Genomic DNA, 17,845 nt, shown 5'->3' on the forward strand with positions numbered 1-17,845 from the left:
ATTCTTGAGTGCGCGACACGGCCGCCCGCCGGAGGATTTTGTGTTGGGGGGTATTACTGCTTACTGCTTGTTGCTTAAAAGCTAACATTGTCTCTCCTCCTGTTTATTCTGCTTGAGACTGTCCGGGGTCGTGCGGTGTATGGGGCACGGACAGCTCTCCAACGAAGCCATCCAAATGAGCAGTTGGCTTTCGCTACCCCACTAAAGTGACGGTCCGGCCGGATCATTACAATAGATATAATTTTGCTGGATGTGACATCCATAGTTACAATTAATAACGACAATGCTAACAATATATTTGTTTTCTTTTCAAACTAACGGACGCAAATCACAGAAGAGAACCCCGTCAAGGTGAGACATTTGTCTTGATATTACAATTTGTTGTGTGTGGAAACAAACTATAGTTAGATACATTGTTTGTTAGATAAATATGCTTTCAGTGTTTTTTTTCTTTGCCCATTGTACAATAAAATGTAAGCTAACCACTCAGCTTGTAGATACTTCAACGTTAACCGTTTCATGCATTTTTGCAGAATAACAGAAAGAAATGGAACATCAAAATCCCCCCCACCACCCCCACCCCCCCAGGAAGATAACCCCCCACCCTCACCCCCTCCAAGGAACCCCCAACCTGCCCCCAACACTGTCCCCAGGCCCCTAGTCTGGCACTCCGCCATACTTCGGGCGAGGCGCGACCAAAGAATCGCGTGGGAAAATCAGGTGAGTTGAAAGTGTTTGCTCAAAAACATGTCATCTTTCTCACATACGACACACCTCATTTCTCCACGATTTTTTTTCAAAGAAGTACAATTTATAGTTACAAATACTCTTTTGAAATTGATTTCAAATGAAAACAGACACATTTTAGCCTTTTTAGAGTTTTCATCATTAAACTTTTCCCGTCTATTACACTGACCTATGTAGAAATGCTTTGTGTAGGCCCAACGTTTAAAATTTCACGTCATTTTCTTATTTAAACAATTTTATACACGCAGATTGAAGTTTTTCCTTGTGAAGTCAAATATTGTTTTTTATTCTGTCGTCAGGTTCTTCTGAGGAGGCTGCTCCCATTGGCGCGGAACGAGGAGGAGAGGCGCCGCCTCCTGAGAATTTACGGTTCCAACTAAATTTGTAAGTTTGACTCCTGCTTGTTGTGTGAACAGATGAGTCGGTGATGTTATTTTTCAATCAAATGTGCATAAAAAAAAAAGAAATCTAAAAACAAAACAAAAACAAAATAGAAAATAATTAAATAATAATTCAAAGAAAAGATTGACCTACAGTTTTTGTTCTCTTTTATGATATTATTAGCTCATTTAAAGAAATCAACATTTTATTTAAGTCAAAAAACGATAGATTTTCTTGTTTCTACTGGATACTTCAAGCCTGAAACCAACTTAAGGTTTTTGCCAAATACTCATACAATTTATTAATAAACGCATGAGAGAACCATCACCAGTAATTATTACACATTTGAAAAAAATAGAAAAACTAGGCTTTTCAAATCAACGAATTCCTATTATTTACTCAAAAACACACATTTTTGTCTCATTTTAAAAAAATAAATTTGCATGTGGACGTTTCAGTAATAATTAGAAATGTATATTTCTGATTTGAACACCTTTTTAATTGAGTTTATGTACAAATAGAAACATTTTTCATTTTTTTGAATAGAAACATTTGTCATTTTTTGCTTAAAAAAGTTATGTTAGATATAGGGCTGTGACGATAACCGCATCAATGCGGTGATGAGGTCATCAAAATGAGGTCCATTTTAACTGTCAAATTAGACATTTCTAAATAAATTATGCTACACATTTACCAGAGAACGTCTTGAAAATGAAATGTCAAATACCATTTTCATTTTAATTTTAATTAAGTGACAGAATAAGCTGTGTTGAGGAAAGAAATGAAAAAGCATTTTGAAATATTGCTTTTTCATTTTATTTTTGAGTCAAAAAATGCAGCTTCATTTTGAAAATTAAAAAGCATTTCTGGTTTTGACTTTGCTTTTTATATATGCTACATAATCGCTTCCATAGTTTCTATATGGGAAACCTTTTATCACTCTTCTTCTCTCCTCGTCGCACCCGCCTGCGCGCGCCCGCGGCTGTCACTGTCTCAGAAGCACGCGGCACGTGCGCTGTTTCAGAAACACACATGTCCTCATTCTACATAAGTTTGTGTCTTGCGAGGAAATACGACAAATTTGCTGCGTTCTAATTATTCATTTCCATTGTATTCATTTCCATTACAAGCTGCGTGCATTCTTGAGTGCGCGACACGGCCGCCCGCCGGAGGATTTTGTGTTGGGGGGTATTACTGCTTACTGCTTGTTGCTTAAAAGCTAACATTGTCTCTCCTCCTGTTTATTCTGCTTGAGACTGTCCGGGGTCGTGCGGTGTATGGGGCACGGACAGCTCTCCAACGAAGCCATCCAAATGAGCAGTTGGCTTTCGCTACCCCACTAAAGTGACGGTCCGGCCGGATCATTACAATAGATATAATTTTGCTGGATGTGACATCCATAGTTACAATTAATAACGACAATGCTAACAATATATTTGTTTTCTTTTCAAACTAACGGACGCAAATCACAGAAGAGAACCCCGTCAAGGTGAGACATTTGTCTTGATATTACAATTTGTTGTGTGTGGAAACAAACTATAGTTAGATACATTGTTTGTTAGATAAATATGCTTTCAGTGTTTTTTTTCTTTGCCCATTGTACAATAAAATGTAAGCTAACCACTCAGCTTGTAGGTACTTCAACGTTAACCGTTTCATGCATTTTTGCAGAATAACAGAAAGAAATGGAACATCAAAATCCCCCCCACCCCCCCCAGGAAGATAACCCCCAACCCCCACCCCCTCCAAAGAACCCCCAACCCTGTCCCCAGGCCCCTAGTCTGGCACTCCGCCATACTTCGGGCGAGGCGCGACCAAAGAATCGCGTGGGAAAATCAGGTGAGTTGAAAGTGTTTGCTCAAAAACATGTCATCTTTCTCACATACGACACACCTCATTTCTCCACGATTTTTTTTCAAAGAAGTACAATTTATAGTTACAAATACTCTTTTGAAATTGATTTCAAATGAAAACAGACACATTTTAGCCTTTTTAGAGTTTTCATCATTAAACTTTTCCCGTCTATTACACTGACCTATGTAGAAATGCTTTGTGTAGGCCCAAAGTTTAAAATTTCACGTCATTTTCTTATTTAAACAATTTTATACACGCAGATTGTCTGAAGTTTTTCCTTGTGAAGTCAAATATTGTTTTTTATTCTGTCGTCAGGTTCTTCTGAGGAGGCTGCTCCCATTGGCGCGGAACGAGGAGGAGAGGCGCCGCCTCCTGAGAATTTACGGTTCCAACTAAAATTGTAAGTTTGACTCCTGCTTGTTGTGTGAACAGATGAGTCGGTGATGTTATTTTTCAATCAAATGTGCATTAAAAAAAAAGAAATCTAAAAACAAAACAAAAACAAAATAGAAAATAATTAAATAATAATTCAAAGAAAAGATTGACCTACAGTTTTTGTTCTCTTTTATGATATTATTAGCTCATTTAAAGAAATCAACATTTTATTTAAGTCAAAAAACGATAGATTTTCTTGTTTCTACTGGATACTTCAAGCCTGAAACCAACTTAAGGTTTTTGCCAAATACTCATACAATTTATTAATAAACGCATCAGAGAACCATCACCAGTAATTATTACACATTTGAAAAAAATAGAAAAACTAGGCTTTTCAAATCAACGAATTCCTATTATTTACTCAAAAACACACATTTTTGTCTCATTTTTAAAAAACAAATTTGCATGTGGACGTTTCAGTAATAATTAGAAATGTATATTTCTGATTTGAACACCTTTTTAATTGAGTTTATGTACAAATAGAAACATTTTTCATTTTTTTGAATAGAAACATTTGTCATTTTTTGCTTAAAAAAGTTATGTTAAATCTAGGGCTGTGACGATAACCGCATCAATGCGGTGATGAGGTCATCAAAATGAGGTCCATTTTAACTGTCAAATTAGACATTTCTAAATAAATTATGCTACACATTTACCAGAGAACGTCTTGAAAATGAAATGTCAAATACCATTTTCATTTTAATTTTAATTAAGTGACAGAATAAGCTGTGTTGAGGAAAGAAATGAAAAAGCATTTTGAAATATTGCTTTTTCATTTTATTTTTGAGTCAAAAAATGCAGCTTCATTTTGAAAATTAAAAAGCATTTCTGGTTTTGACTTTGCTTTTTATATATGCTACATAATCGCTTCCATAGTTTCTATATGGGAAACCTTTTATCACTCTTCTTCTCTCCTCGTCGCACCCGCCTGCGCGCGCCCGCGGCTGTCACTGTCTCAGAAGCACGCGGCACGTGCGCTGTTTCAGAAACACACATGTCCTCATTCTACATAAGTTTGTGTCTTGCGAGGAAATACGACAAATTTGCTGCGTTCTAATTATTCATTTCCATTGTATTCATTTCCATTACAAGCTGCGTGCATTCTTGAGTGCGCGACACGGCCGCCCGCTGGAGGATTTTGTGTTGGGGGGTATTACTGCTTACTGCTTGTTGCTTAAAAGCTAACATTGTCTCTCCTCCTGTTTATTCTGCTTGAGACTGTCCGGGGTCGTGCGGTGTATGGGGCACGGACAGCTCTCCAACGAAGCCATCCAAATGAGCAGTTGGCTTTCGCTACCCCACTAAAGTGACGGTCCGGCTGGATCATTACAATAGATATAATTTTGCTGGATGTGACATCCATAGTTACAATTAATAACGACAATGCTAACAATATATTTGTTTTCTTTTCAAACTAACGGACGCAAATCACAGAAGAGAACCCCGTCAAGGTGAGACATTTGTCTTGATATTACAATTTGTTGTGTGTGGAAACAAACTATAGTTAGATACATTGTTTGTTAGATAAATATGCTTTCAGTGTTTTTTTTCTTTGCCCATTGTACAATAAAATGTAAGCTAACCACTCAGCTTGTAGATACTTCAACGTTAACCGTTTCATGCATTTTTGCAGAATAACAGAAAGAAATGGAACATCAAAATCCCCCCCACCCCCCCCGGAAGATAACCCCCAACCCCCACCCCATCCAAGGAACCCCCAACCCTGTCCCCAGGCCCCTAGTCTGGCACTCCGCCATACTTCGGGCGAGGCGCGACCAAAGAATCGCGTGGGAAAATCAGGTGAGTTGAAAGTGTTTGCTCAAAAACATGTCATCTTTCTCACATACGACACACCTCATTTCTCCACGATTTTTTTTTCAAAGAAGTACAATTTATAGTTACAAATACTCTTTTGAAATTGATTTCAAATGAAAACAGACACATTTTAGCCTTTTTAGAGTTTTCCTCATTAAACTTTTCCCGTCTATTACACTGACCTATGTAGAAATGCTTTGTGTAGGCCCAACGTTTAAAATTTCACGTCATTTTCTTATTTAAACAATTTTATACACGCAGATTGAAGTTTTTCCTTGTGAAGTCAAATATTGTTTTTTATTCTGTCGTCAGGTTCTTCTGAGGAGGCTGCTCCCATTGGCGCGGAACGAGGAGGAGAGGCGCCGCCTCCTGAGAATTTACGGTTCCAACTAAAATTGTAAGTTTGACTCCTGCTTGTTGTGTGAACAGATGAGTCGGTGATGTTATTTTTCAATCAAATGTGCATTAAAAAAAAAGAAATCTAAAAACAAAACAAAAACAAAATAGAAAATAATTAAATAATAATTCAAAGAAAAGATTGACCTACAGTTTTTGTTCTCTTTTATGATATTATTAGCTCATTTAAAGAAATCAACATTTTATTTAAGTCAAAAAACGATAGATTTTCTTGTTTCTACTGGATACTTCAAGCCTGAAACCAACTTAAGGTTTTTGCCAAATACTCATACAATTTATTAATAAACGCATCAGAGAACCATCACCAGTAATTATTACACATTTGAAAAAAATAGAAAAACTAGGCTTTTCAAATCAACGAATTCCTATTATTTACTCAAAAACACACATTTTTGTCTCATTTTTAAAAAACAAATTTGCATGTGGACGTTTCAGTAATAATTAGAAATGTATATTTCTGATTTGAACACCTTTTTAATTGAGTTTATGTACAAATAGAAACATTTTTCATTTTTTTGAATAGAAACATTTGTCATTTTTTGCTTAAAAAAGTTATGTTAAATCTAGGGCTGTGACGATAACCGCATCAATGCGGTGATGAGGTCATCAAAATGAGGTCCATTTTAACTGTCAAATTAGACATTTCTAAATAAATTATGCTACACATTTACCAGAGAACGTCTTGAAAATGAAATGTCAAATACCATTTTCATTTTAATTAAGTGACAGAATAAGCTGTGTTGAGGAAAGAAATGAAAAAGCATTTTGAAATATTGCTTTTTCATTTTATTTTTGAGTCAAAAAATGCAGCTTCATTTTGAAAATTAAAAAGCATTTCTGGTTTTGACTTTGCGTTTTATATATGCTACATAATCGCTTCCATAGTTTCTATATGGACAACCTTTTATCACTCTTCTCTCCTCGTCGCACCCGCCTGCGCGCGCCCGCGGCTGTCACTGTCTCAGAAGCACGCGGCACGTGCGCTGTTTCAGAAACACACATGTCCTCATTCTACATAAGTTTGTGTCTTGCGAGGAAATACGACAAATTTGCTGCGTTCTAATTATTCATTTCCATTGTATTCATTTCCATTACAAGCTGCGTGCATTCTTGAGTGCGCGACACGGCCGCCCGCCGGAGGATTTTGTGTTGGGGGGGTATTACTGCTTACGGCTTGTTGCTTAAAAGCTAACATTGTCTCTCCTCCTGTTTATTCTGCTTGAGACTGTCCGGGGTCGTGCGGTGTATGGGGCACGGACAGCTCTCCAACGAAGCCATCCAAATGAGCAGTTGGCTTTCGCTACCCGACTAAAGTGACGGTCCGGCCGGATCATTACAATAGATATAATTTTGCTGGATGTGACATCCATAGTTACAATTAATAACGACAATGCTAACAATATATTTGTTTTCTTTTCAAACTAACGGACGCAAATCACAGAAGAGAACCCCGTCAAGGTGAGACATTTGTCTTGATATTACAATTTGTTGTGTGTGGAAACAAACTATAGTTAGATACATTGTTTGTTAGATAAATATGCTTTCAGTGTTTTTTTTCTTTGCCCATTGTACAATAAAATGTAAGCTAACCACTCAGCTTGTAGATACTTCAACGTTAACCGTTTCATGCATTTTTGGAGAATAACAGAAAGAAATGGAACATCAAAATCCCCCCCACCACCCCCACCCCCCCAGGAAGATAACCCCCCACCCTCACCCCCTCCAAGGAACCCCCAACCTGCCCCCAACACTGTCCCCAGGCCCCTAGTCTGGCACTCCGCCATACTTCGGGCGAGGCGCGACCAAAGAATCGCGTGGGAAAATCAGGTGAGTTGAAAGTGTTTGCTCAAAAACATGTCATCTTTCTCACATACGACACACCTCATTTCTCCACGATTTTTTTTCAAAGAAGTACAATTTATAGTTACAAATACTCTTTTGAAATTGATTTCAAATGAAAACAGACACATTTTAGCCTTTTTAGAGTTTTCATCATTAAACTTTTCCCGTCTATTACACTGACCTATGTAGAAATGCTTTGTGTAGGCCCAAAGTTTAAAATTTCACGTCATTTTCTTATTTAAACAATTTTATACACGCAGATTGAAGTTTTTCCTTGTGAAGTCAAATATTGTTTTTTATTCTGTCGTCAGGTTCTTCTGAGGAGGCTGCTCCCATTGGCGCGGAACGAGGAGGAGAGGCGCCGCCTCCTGAGAATTTACGGTTCCAACTAAAATTGTAAGTTTGACTCCTGCTTGTTGTGTGAACAGATGAGTCGGTGATGTTATTTTTCAATCAAATGTGCATTAAAAAAAAAGAAATCTAAAAACAAAACAAAAACAAAATAGAAAATAATTAAATAATAATTCAAAGAAAAGATTGACCTACAGTTTTTGTTCTCTTTTATGATATTATTAGCTCATTTAAAGAAATCAACATTTTATTTAAGTCAAAAAACGATAGATTTTCTTGTTTCTACTGGATACTTCAAGCCTGAAACCAACTTAAGGTTTTTGCCAAATACTCATACAATTTATTAATAAACGCATGAGAGAACCATCACCAGTAATTATTACACATTTGAAAAAAATAGAAAAACTAGGCTTTTCAAATCAACGAATTCCTATTATTTACTCAAAAACACACATTTTTGTCTAATTTTTAAAAAATAAATTTGCATGTGGACGTTTCAGTAATAATTAGAAATGTATATTTCTGATTTGAACACCTTTTTAATTGAGTTTATGTACAAATAGAAACATTTTTCATTTTTTTGAATAGAAACATTTGTCATTTTTTGCTTAAAAAAGTTATGTTAGATATAGGGCTGTGACGATAACCGCATCAATGCGGTGATGAGGTCATCAAAATGAGGTCCATTTTAACTGTCAAATTAGACATTTCTAAATAAATTATGCTACACATTTACCAGAGAACGTCTTGAAAATGAAATGTCAAATACCATTTTCATTTTAATTTTAATAAAGTGACAGAATAAGCTGTGTTGAGGAAAGAAATGAAAAAGCATTTTGAAATATTGCTTTTTCATTTTATTTTTGAGTCAAAAAATGCAGCTTCATTTTGAAAATTAAAAAGCATTTCTGGTTTTGACTTTGCTTTTTATATATGCTACATAATCGCTTCCATAGTTTCTATATGGGAAACCTTTTATCACTCTTCTTCTCTCCTCGTCGCACCCGCTGCGCGCGCCCGCGGCTGTCACTGTCTCAGAAGCACGCGGCACGTGCGCTGTTTCAGAAACACACATGTCCTCATTCTACATAAGTTTGTGTCTTGCGAGGAAATACGACAAATTTGCTGCGTTCTAATTATTCATTTCCATTGTATTCATTTCCATTACAAGCTGCGTGCATTCTTGAGTGCGCGACACGGCCGCCCGCCGGAGGATTTGTGTTGGGGGGTATTACTGCTTACTGCTTGTTGCTTAAAAGCTAACATTGTCTCTCCTCCTGTTTATTCTGCTTGAGACTGTCCGGGGTCGTGCGGTGTATGGGGCACGGACAGCTCTCCAACGAAGCCATCCAAATGAGCAGTTGGCTTTTGCTACCCCACTAAAGTGACGGTCCGGCCGGATCATTACAATAGATATAATTTTGCTGGATGTGACATCCATAGTTACAATTAATAACGACAATGCTAACAATATATTTGTTTTCTTTTCAAACTAACGGACGCAAATCACAGAAGAGAACCCCGTCAAGGTGAGACATTTGTCTTGATATTACAATTTGTTGTGTGTGGAAACAAACTATAGTTAGATACATTGTTTGTTAGATAAATATGCTTTCAGTGTTTTTTTTCTTTGCCCATTGTACAATAAAATGTAAGCTAACCACTCAGCTTGTAGATACTTCAACGTTAACCGTTTCATGCATTTTTGCAGAATAACAAAAAGAAATGGAACATCAAAATCCCCCCCACCACCCCCACCCCCCCAGGAAGATAACCCCCCACCCTCACCCCCTCCAAGGAACCCCCAACCTGCCCCCAACACTGTCCCCAGGCCCCTAGTCTGGCACTCCGCCATACTTCGGGCGAGGCGCGACCAAAGAATCGCGTGGGAAAATCAGGTGAGTTGAAAGTGTTTGCTCAAAAACATGTCATTTTTCTCACATACGACACACCTCATTTCTCCACGATTTTTTTTCAAAGAAGTACAATTTATAGTTACAAATACTCTTTTGAAATTGATTTCAAATGAAAACAGACACATTTTAGCCTTTTTAGAGTTTTCATCATTAAACTTTTCCCGTCTATTACACTGACCTATGTAGAAATGCTTTGTGTAGGCCCAACGTTTAAAATTTCACGTCATTTTCTTATTTAAACAATTTTATACACGCAGATTGAAGTTTTTCCTTGTGAAGTCAAATATTGTTTTTTATTCTGTCGTCAGGTTCTTCTGAGGAGGCTGCTCCCATTGGCGCGGAACGAGGAGGAGAGGCGCCGCCTCCTGAGAATTTACGGTTCCAACTAAAATTGTAAGTTTGACTCCTGCTTGTTGTGTGAACAGATGAGTCGGTGATGTTATTTTTCAATCAAATGTGCATTAAAAAAAAAGAAATCTAAAAACAAAACAAAAACAAAATAGAAAATAATTAAATAATAATTCAAAGAAAAGATTGACCTACAGTTTTTGTTCTCTTTTATGATATTATTAGCTCATTTAAAGAAATCAACATTTTATTTAAGTCAAAAAACGATAGATTTTCTTGTTTCTACTGGATACTTCAAGCCTGAAACCAACTTAAGGTTTTTGCCAAATACTCATACAATTTATTAATAAACGCATGAGAGAACCATCACCAGTAATTATTACACATTTGAAAAAAATAGAAAAACTAGGCTTTTCAAATCAACGAATTCCTATTATTTACTCAAAAACACACATTTTTGTCTCATTTTTAAAAAATAAATTTGCATGTGGACGTTTCAGTAATAATTAGAAATGTATATTTCTGATTTGAACACCTTTTTAATTGAGTTTATGTACAAATAGAAACATTTTTCATTTTTTTGAATAGAAACATTTGTCATTTTTTGCTTAAAAAAGTTATGTTAGATATAGGGCTGTGACGATAACCGCATCAATGCGGTGATGAGGTCATCAAAATGAGGTCCATTTTAACTGTCAAATTAGACATTTCTAAATAAATTATGCTACACATTTACCAGAGAACGTCTTGAAAATGAAATGTCAAATACCATTTTCATTTTAATTTTAATTAAGTGACAGAATAAGCTGTGTTGAGGAAAGAAATGAAAAAGCATTTTGAAATATTGCTTTTTCATTTTATTTTTGAGTCAAAAAATGCAGCTTCATTTTGAAAATTAAAAAGCATTTCTGGTTTTGACTTTGCTTTTTATATATGCTACATAATCGCTTCCATAGTTTCTATATGGGAAACCTTTTATCACTCTTCTCTCCTCGTCGCACCCGCCTGCGCGCGCCCGCGGCTGTCACTGTCTCAGAAGCACGCGGCACGTGCGCTGTTTCAGAAACACACATGTCCTCATTCTACATAAGTTTGTGTCTTGCGAGGAAATACGACAAATTTGCTGCGTTCTAATTATTCATTTCCATTGTATTCATTTCCATTACAAGCTGCGTGCATTCTTGAGTGCGCGACACGGCCGCCCGCCGGAGGATTTTGTGTTGGGGGGTATTACTGCTTACTGCTTGTTGCTTAAAAGCTAACATTGTCTCTCCTCCTGTTTATTCTGCTTGAGACTGTCCGGGGTCGTGCGGTGTATGGGGCACGGACAGCTCTCCAACGAAGCCATCCAAATGAGCAGTTGGCTTTCGCTACCCCACTAAAGTGACGGTCCGGCCGGATCATTACAATAGATATAATTTTGCTGGATGTGACATCCATAGTTACAATTAATAACGACAATGCTAACAATATATTTGTTTTCTTTTCAAACTAACGGACGCAAATCACAGAAGAGAACCCCGTCAAGGTGAGACATTTGTCTTGATATTACAATTTGTTGTGTGTGGAAACAAACTATAGTTAGATACATTGTTTGTTAGATAAATATGCTTTCAGTGTTTTTTTTCTTTGCCCATTGTACAATAAAATGTAAGCTAACCACTCAGCTTGTAGGTACTTCAACGTTAACCGTTTCATGCATTTTTGCAGAATAACAGAAAGAAATGGAACATCAAAATCCCCCCCCCCCCCCACCCCCCCAGGAAGATAACCCCCAACCCCCACCCCATCCAAGGAACCCCCAACCCTGTCCCCAGGCCCCTAGTCTGGCACTCCGCCATACTTCGGGCGAGGCGCGACCAAAGAATCGCGTGGGAAAATCAGGTGAGTTGAAAGTGTTTGCTCAAAAACATGTCATCTTTCTCACATACGACACACCTCATTTCTCCACGATTTTTTTTTCAAAGAAGTACAATTTATAGTTACAAATACTCTTTTGAAATTGATTTCAAATGAAAACAGACACATTTTAGCCTTTTTAGAGTTTTCATCATTAAACTTTTCCCGTCTATTACACTGACCTATGTAGAAATGCTTTGTGTAGGCCCAACGTTTAAAATTTCACGTCATTTTCTTATTTAAACAATTTTATACACGCAGATTGAAGTTTTTCCTTGTGAAGTCAAATATTGTTTTTTATTCTGTCGTCAGGTTCTTCTGAGGAGGCTGCTCCCATTGGCGCGGAACGAGGAGGAGAGGCGCCGCCTCCTGAGAATTTACGGTTCCAACTAAAATTGTAAGTTTGACTCCTGCTTGTTGTGTGAACAGATGAGTCGGTGATGTTATTTTTCAATCAAATGTGCATTAAAAAAAAAGAAATCTAAAAACAAAACAAAAACAAAATAGAAAATAATTAAATAATAATTCAAAGAAAAGATTGACCTACAGTTTTTGTTCTCTTTTATGATATTATTAGCTCATTTAAAGAAATCAACATTTTATTTAAGTCAAAAAACGATAGATTTTCTTGTTTCTACTGGATACTTCAAGCCTGAAACCAACTTAAGGTTTTTGCCAAATACTCATACAATTTATTAATAAACGCATGAGAGAACCATCACCAGTAATTATTACACATTTGAAAAAAATAGAAAAACTAGGCTTTTCAAATCAACGAATTCCTATTATTTACTCAAAAACACACATTTTTGTCTCATTTTTAAAAAACAAATTTGCATGTGGACGTTTCAGTAATAATTAGAAATGTATATTTCTGATTTGAACACCTTTTTAATTGAGTTTATGTACAAATAGAAACATTTTTCATTTTTTTGAATAGAAACATTTGTCATTTTTTGCTTAAAAAAGTTATGTTAGATATAGGGCTGTGACGATAACCGCATCAATGCGGTGATGAGGTCATCAAAATGAGGTCCATTTTAACTGTCAAATTAGACATTTCTAAATGAATTATGCTACACATTTACCAGAGAACGTCTTGAAAATGAAATGTCAAATACCATTTTCATTTTAATTTTAATTAAGTGACAGAATAAGCTGTTACAAGCTGCGTGCATTCTTGAGTGCGCGACACGGCCGCCCAACCGAGGATTTTGTGTTGGGGGGGGGGGAATTACTGATCTCAGTCACTCTGTAACACCAAACATTAACGCGCGCTGTTAGATTTCCATGAATATCACTACATTTTCTTGTTGGGAACTATTTTGTTTGCAGCAAAGTTACGTGTCTGAATAAACAACGGCGGAGCCTCCTGCCCCGCGTTCTTCATGGGTGTCAGGCTTCACGACTACCGGAGAGGTGACAAAGTGTCTGCAGTCTGTTTATTACTGGGCAATATCTAATATTCTGGGAAGATGTCTGTACCAGAGAGCACAGGCGAAGCCTCACATGCAGCCAGAGGGCAGAAGAATCAACACGCACCCCCCAACACACGTGTGCGCGCTTCTTTCTCCTAGTCCTACACAAGACGCAACGCGCAGACACAGTCACAGTTCTACTCCCAATTCCTAAATCTGCAAGGAAAGCAATAAACCAGGCCAATTTTAACTTCATCTGGAAAAACAAAACTCATTATATTAAAAAAGGAACAATAATTCAGGATTACAGTGAAGGTGGACTTAATAGTCTTTGAAAGTTTGGATGGTATGATTAAGATAAACTGACTTAGGTCTTTCTGCAAAATGAAAGAAATATTTGGTTTCTTATTTGTTCCAACATTTTCTCTCATCTAGGGGGCACTGAGTTCCTTCTAAAATGTGATTTTGATTACAGAAAACTTCCTATTAAACTTTCTACTTCTCATCAGCAGGTGTTACTGTACGGCAAACTCATATTCAAACATAACTTTAGTCCACATAACACTCCCATATGGAGCTGTCGGTATAATTTATGTAGGAACAAATCAACATTTTTACAAAAATTAGATCGATAATGGTATTTGGTCATTATTACATATTATGAATGATAATGGAAACATAATCTCATTGGAAACTTTTTTCCTGTAAGTTTGAATTGAATGATAGAAATCAATACAATGGAAATGCTTTGTGTGAAGCCCCAAAAAAATTCTAGTCATTTTCTTATTTAAACAATTTTATACACGCAGATTGTTTCCAGTTTTTCCTTGTGAAGTCATTTGTTGATTTTATTCTGTCGTCAGGCTCTCCTTCGAAGGCTCCTGGCCTTAGCCACAAGCAACAAGGAGAGGCGCCGCCGATTTGAATACACAGCCCGCTTTAAGAAAAAAATTGGACAAAAAAAAATCTTTGTTGTTGAATTTGAAAAAAAAAATGTTTTGAAAAAACAAACTTTTTTTGTTGAAATTAAAATTTTTATTTTTGAAAAAACAAAAAAAAACTTTGTTGTTGAAACCGGAAAAAAATGTAAAGAAAAAAATCTTTGTTGTTCGTTTGTTGTTGAATTTGAAAAAAAAATTGTTTTGAAAAAACAAAACAAATCTTTGTTATTGAAATTGGAAAAAAATGTTAAGAAAAAAATCTTTGTTGTTGTTTGTTTGTTGTTGAATTTGAAAAAAAACATTTGAAAAACAAATCTTTGTTTGTCGTTAAAGTTGAAAAAAAAAAAATTGGAAAAAAAAATCTTTGTTGTTGAATTTGAAAAAAAAAATGTTTTGAAAAAACAAACTTTTGTTGTTGAAATTAAAATTTTTATTTTTGAAAAAACAAAAAAAAAACTTTGTTATTGAAACCGGAAAAAAATGTAAAGAAAAAAATCTTTGTTGTTCGTTTGTTGTTGAATTTGAAAAAAAAATTGACAGCTGCACACTTGATCGTCAATGGCTACTTTGGCAGTGCACTTCGCTCCAACAAGACCTTTTGGAAGAGAAAGTGACATTTCAGCCTGTGTGTGGAAGTTCAAGACGCGTTTCTTTTTCTTGGGACTCTTTGTCTTTGCTTCAGCTCCAATTTGTCCCACAACTGGAGCCCTCTTTAGTTTAAAAAAGTAGGTTCTTGTCCATTCACTTTGTCCCATGCTATCTGCTTATCTCTTAAGAGTTTCTTTTTTTCAGCAACTAGGGGAGAGTTTGGCTCATTTTCACACTGGGCTTGATGTGCCCGTCCTCCCCACATCTGAAGCAGTACCAGGGCTTTGGACGATTTCTTGGATGAGGTTCTGATTTTTGTTCTGAAGGCTGTGGCTTTGGAGTTTTAAGGCTTTCAGGGGGGACTTTTGTCTTGGTCGAGTTTGTGGATTTTGACTTTACTTTACTGTTTGAGTCTTTTTTGTTCTTTAGAGATGCAAGATGGGACTGCAGATTGGCGATCTGCTTCTTGAGGTCTTGTATTTCAGAAAGGGGGTCAACAGTTTTTGATGTATCTCGCTCTGGACTTTGGGACTGAGCGCCTTGGTAGTTGGAAAACACTTTTGGTTTTGTTGTATTCAAGTGCTGTTTCTCAGCAGTCCGGAGCATGAGAAGAAGTTCGGAAAAGTTAGGTGGAATTTGCCTTTTCTGCTTGTCCAGTTCACCAGCAGGAACACCACCTCTTATGAACGTGGTGTTCAGCATGACTTGAAGACGCTGGAGGTAAGACTATGGTGCCTCACCATTATTCTGCACAGTGTTCAAGTATTTGGCAAAGAGGTCGTCTCCATCTTCAACCGTACCGAAGGCAGAGTCGAGTATTTTCAAGTAGGTGGAAGGAGGTGACTCGGTAGGTATGTGCTTTACCAGATCGACAGCAGGTGAAGAGAGACTTTCCAAGAGCCTCCTGGATTTGCATGAATCAGGCTGTCTGGGGTCTTTTAAAAGGAGTTCCACACTCGAGCGCCAGCTCTCATAGTCGACTTCGTTGTTTGGGTGGGGACAGCGCCCTGAAAAGGGTCTCAATCTGAAAGGAGTGTTCATCTGAGCATTGAAGTCTTCAGTTCTCAGCACATGTTCCACTATTACTTTCTGAAGCTCTGGTGGGTTTACTTCAGAAGGTTTGAGAGTGGGTGTCTTAACATTGACCTGCACTTGTGGGGGATTCTCAACTGGAGCTTGGATCAGTGGGTGGACTGGTTCAAGAGTTGGTGGGTTCTCTTGCAGAGGACTGAGAGGAGCATTCGTGTCAGGGACTTGGGGTGAGTCCTGGCGGTCACCTGAGTCATTTTCGTCAGGGTTAACTACTTGGCTTGTAGAGGAAAGTTCGTCTAGTAAGTCTGCAAAGTCTTTACCTATCAGTCTTGCAATGTCTCTCAGTTCAGTCAGGTAAGTCTGAGTAGCTGCCTTGCTAACTACGGGGCTGTAAACTGAGCTTAATGCCTCGACAAGGTAAAGTATGTCAGGTTTGTTCTTGGGTGAGAATCTGTATGGCAGTAAGCTAGATAATGCCTGCACTGGTGCACTGGACGCGTACTCAAGAAAGGACTGCTTGCCCTTTTCTGGACACGGGGGATCTACAGGTACCATTGTCTGAATGGACCCATATTGTTTGAGGAAGTCAAAAAGCTCTTCATCAGATTCAGTGTCAGTTAAACCAGTAATAAGAAGTGAGTTTGGCATCTTAACATTACTTCGTTGCACGGCTTCCATTTTTTGTTCAGTTCTTAGTCAAATTTGAGCTCTGAAAATTATATACGAACCACTCCTGGCTGGCTCGCCAAGTATTTGTAGCACCTATGCTATTAGGCAGAGGTAGTCAAGCTACTGGACCAGATATAGGTTCGCACGGAGTGGTGTGTATTGAATAAAAGAGCCAAGAATCAATATAAAAGGTAGAATGGAAAAGAAAAAGCCGGCAGTTTACTGAACAATTGACAAACAACAATAAACATACAAATATGGTTCTTAAGTAATGTTAAGACACCTCTTAAACACCCTTTATGTTGTTTTGTTCCTTTACTTTTTCAGTTAAAGTTCAAATAAAAGGTTTTGTTCAAGTTAATTTCAGTTTCAATCTATTTTAATTAAAGATGACCGGTCATTTAGTTTAAAGGGATTTTAGTTACAGAACTAAATTTATTTAACTTAAATTTAGTTTTAAGCTTTCTTTTGAGTTCACTGTATTTACCCTTTTCACTTTTTTTAAAATCAGTTTTGTCACTTTAAATTTACACCAAAAGTATCCTTTAAAGTTACAAAATATCAGATATCAAACAAAAGACAATTCAATATGCAAAGCAAACAAAGAACTGTTTTTCTAAATGTCCAATTGCTTAGCAAAACCCTTTAAAGTTTGTTAGCAGATGTATCCAGTTTTTGGTAGTGCTCCTTTAAAGTGTATTGGATCCACAGTTAGTGTTCAATCTCCTACCGCGACCTTGGCAGAGATTTTGTAGTAGTGAGGAAAAGTAAAGGACCACGTGATGCTCTACAGCCAGTCCGGATTATTGTGCTCCTTGGGTAGGCTCGCCATCCATGGATCAGGAGAAGTCCAGAACGATCCGGTCCGGAACCATCTCCCAATTACTCTCGGGGGGGAATCAAAAACCTGGCCTGCAGGACAGGCCATAAAAATAATTTTAGTCCATATGCAAAATAAAACCACTCCAAAATGAAAGCGGAGCCGCACTAGAAGGCTACGTGACTCTTTAGAACTTAAAATGGCGGCTGCTCTTTTTTCTTTTTCATACATCCAACTCTACTTGCAAAATTAGCTTCTTTTCACACAAAATATACCCAAAATACATCAAATAAAATACATTCATGTTTCGAAGTGTCAAAAAAAAATTATAAATAACTCAAAAGTACTGTTTTGTCGTCTTTTCACAACTTA

At 37.1% G+C, this 17,845-nt stretch overlaps 1 long non-coding RNA gene across 1 annotated transcript in view; it reads right to left on the bottom strand.

The window, feature by feature from the left end:
- LOC111947743 (uncharacterized) overlaps window positions 1–17,845 on the bottom strand; it is a 36,078-nt gene that overhangs the window by 17,920 nt on the left and 313 nt on the right. The window contains exon 2 of the long non-coding RNA XR_013657861.1: window positions 17,384–17,565. This is a non-coding gene — a long non-coding RNA (uncharacterized LOC111947743). The remainder of the gene's footprint in view (window positions 1–17,383; window positions 17,566–17,845) is intronic.

This window comes from Oryzias latipes, chromosome 1 (genome assembly GCF_053564925.1).
Source record: "Oryzias latipes strain Hd-rR chromosome 1, Olatipes_Hd-rR_3.1".
Taxonomy (NCBI): domain Eukaryota; kingdom Metazoa; phylum Chordata; class Actinopteri; order Beloniformes; family Adrianichthyidae; genus Oryzias; species Oryzias latipes.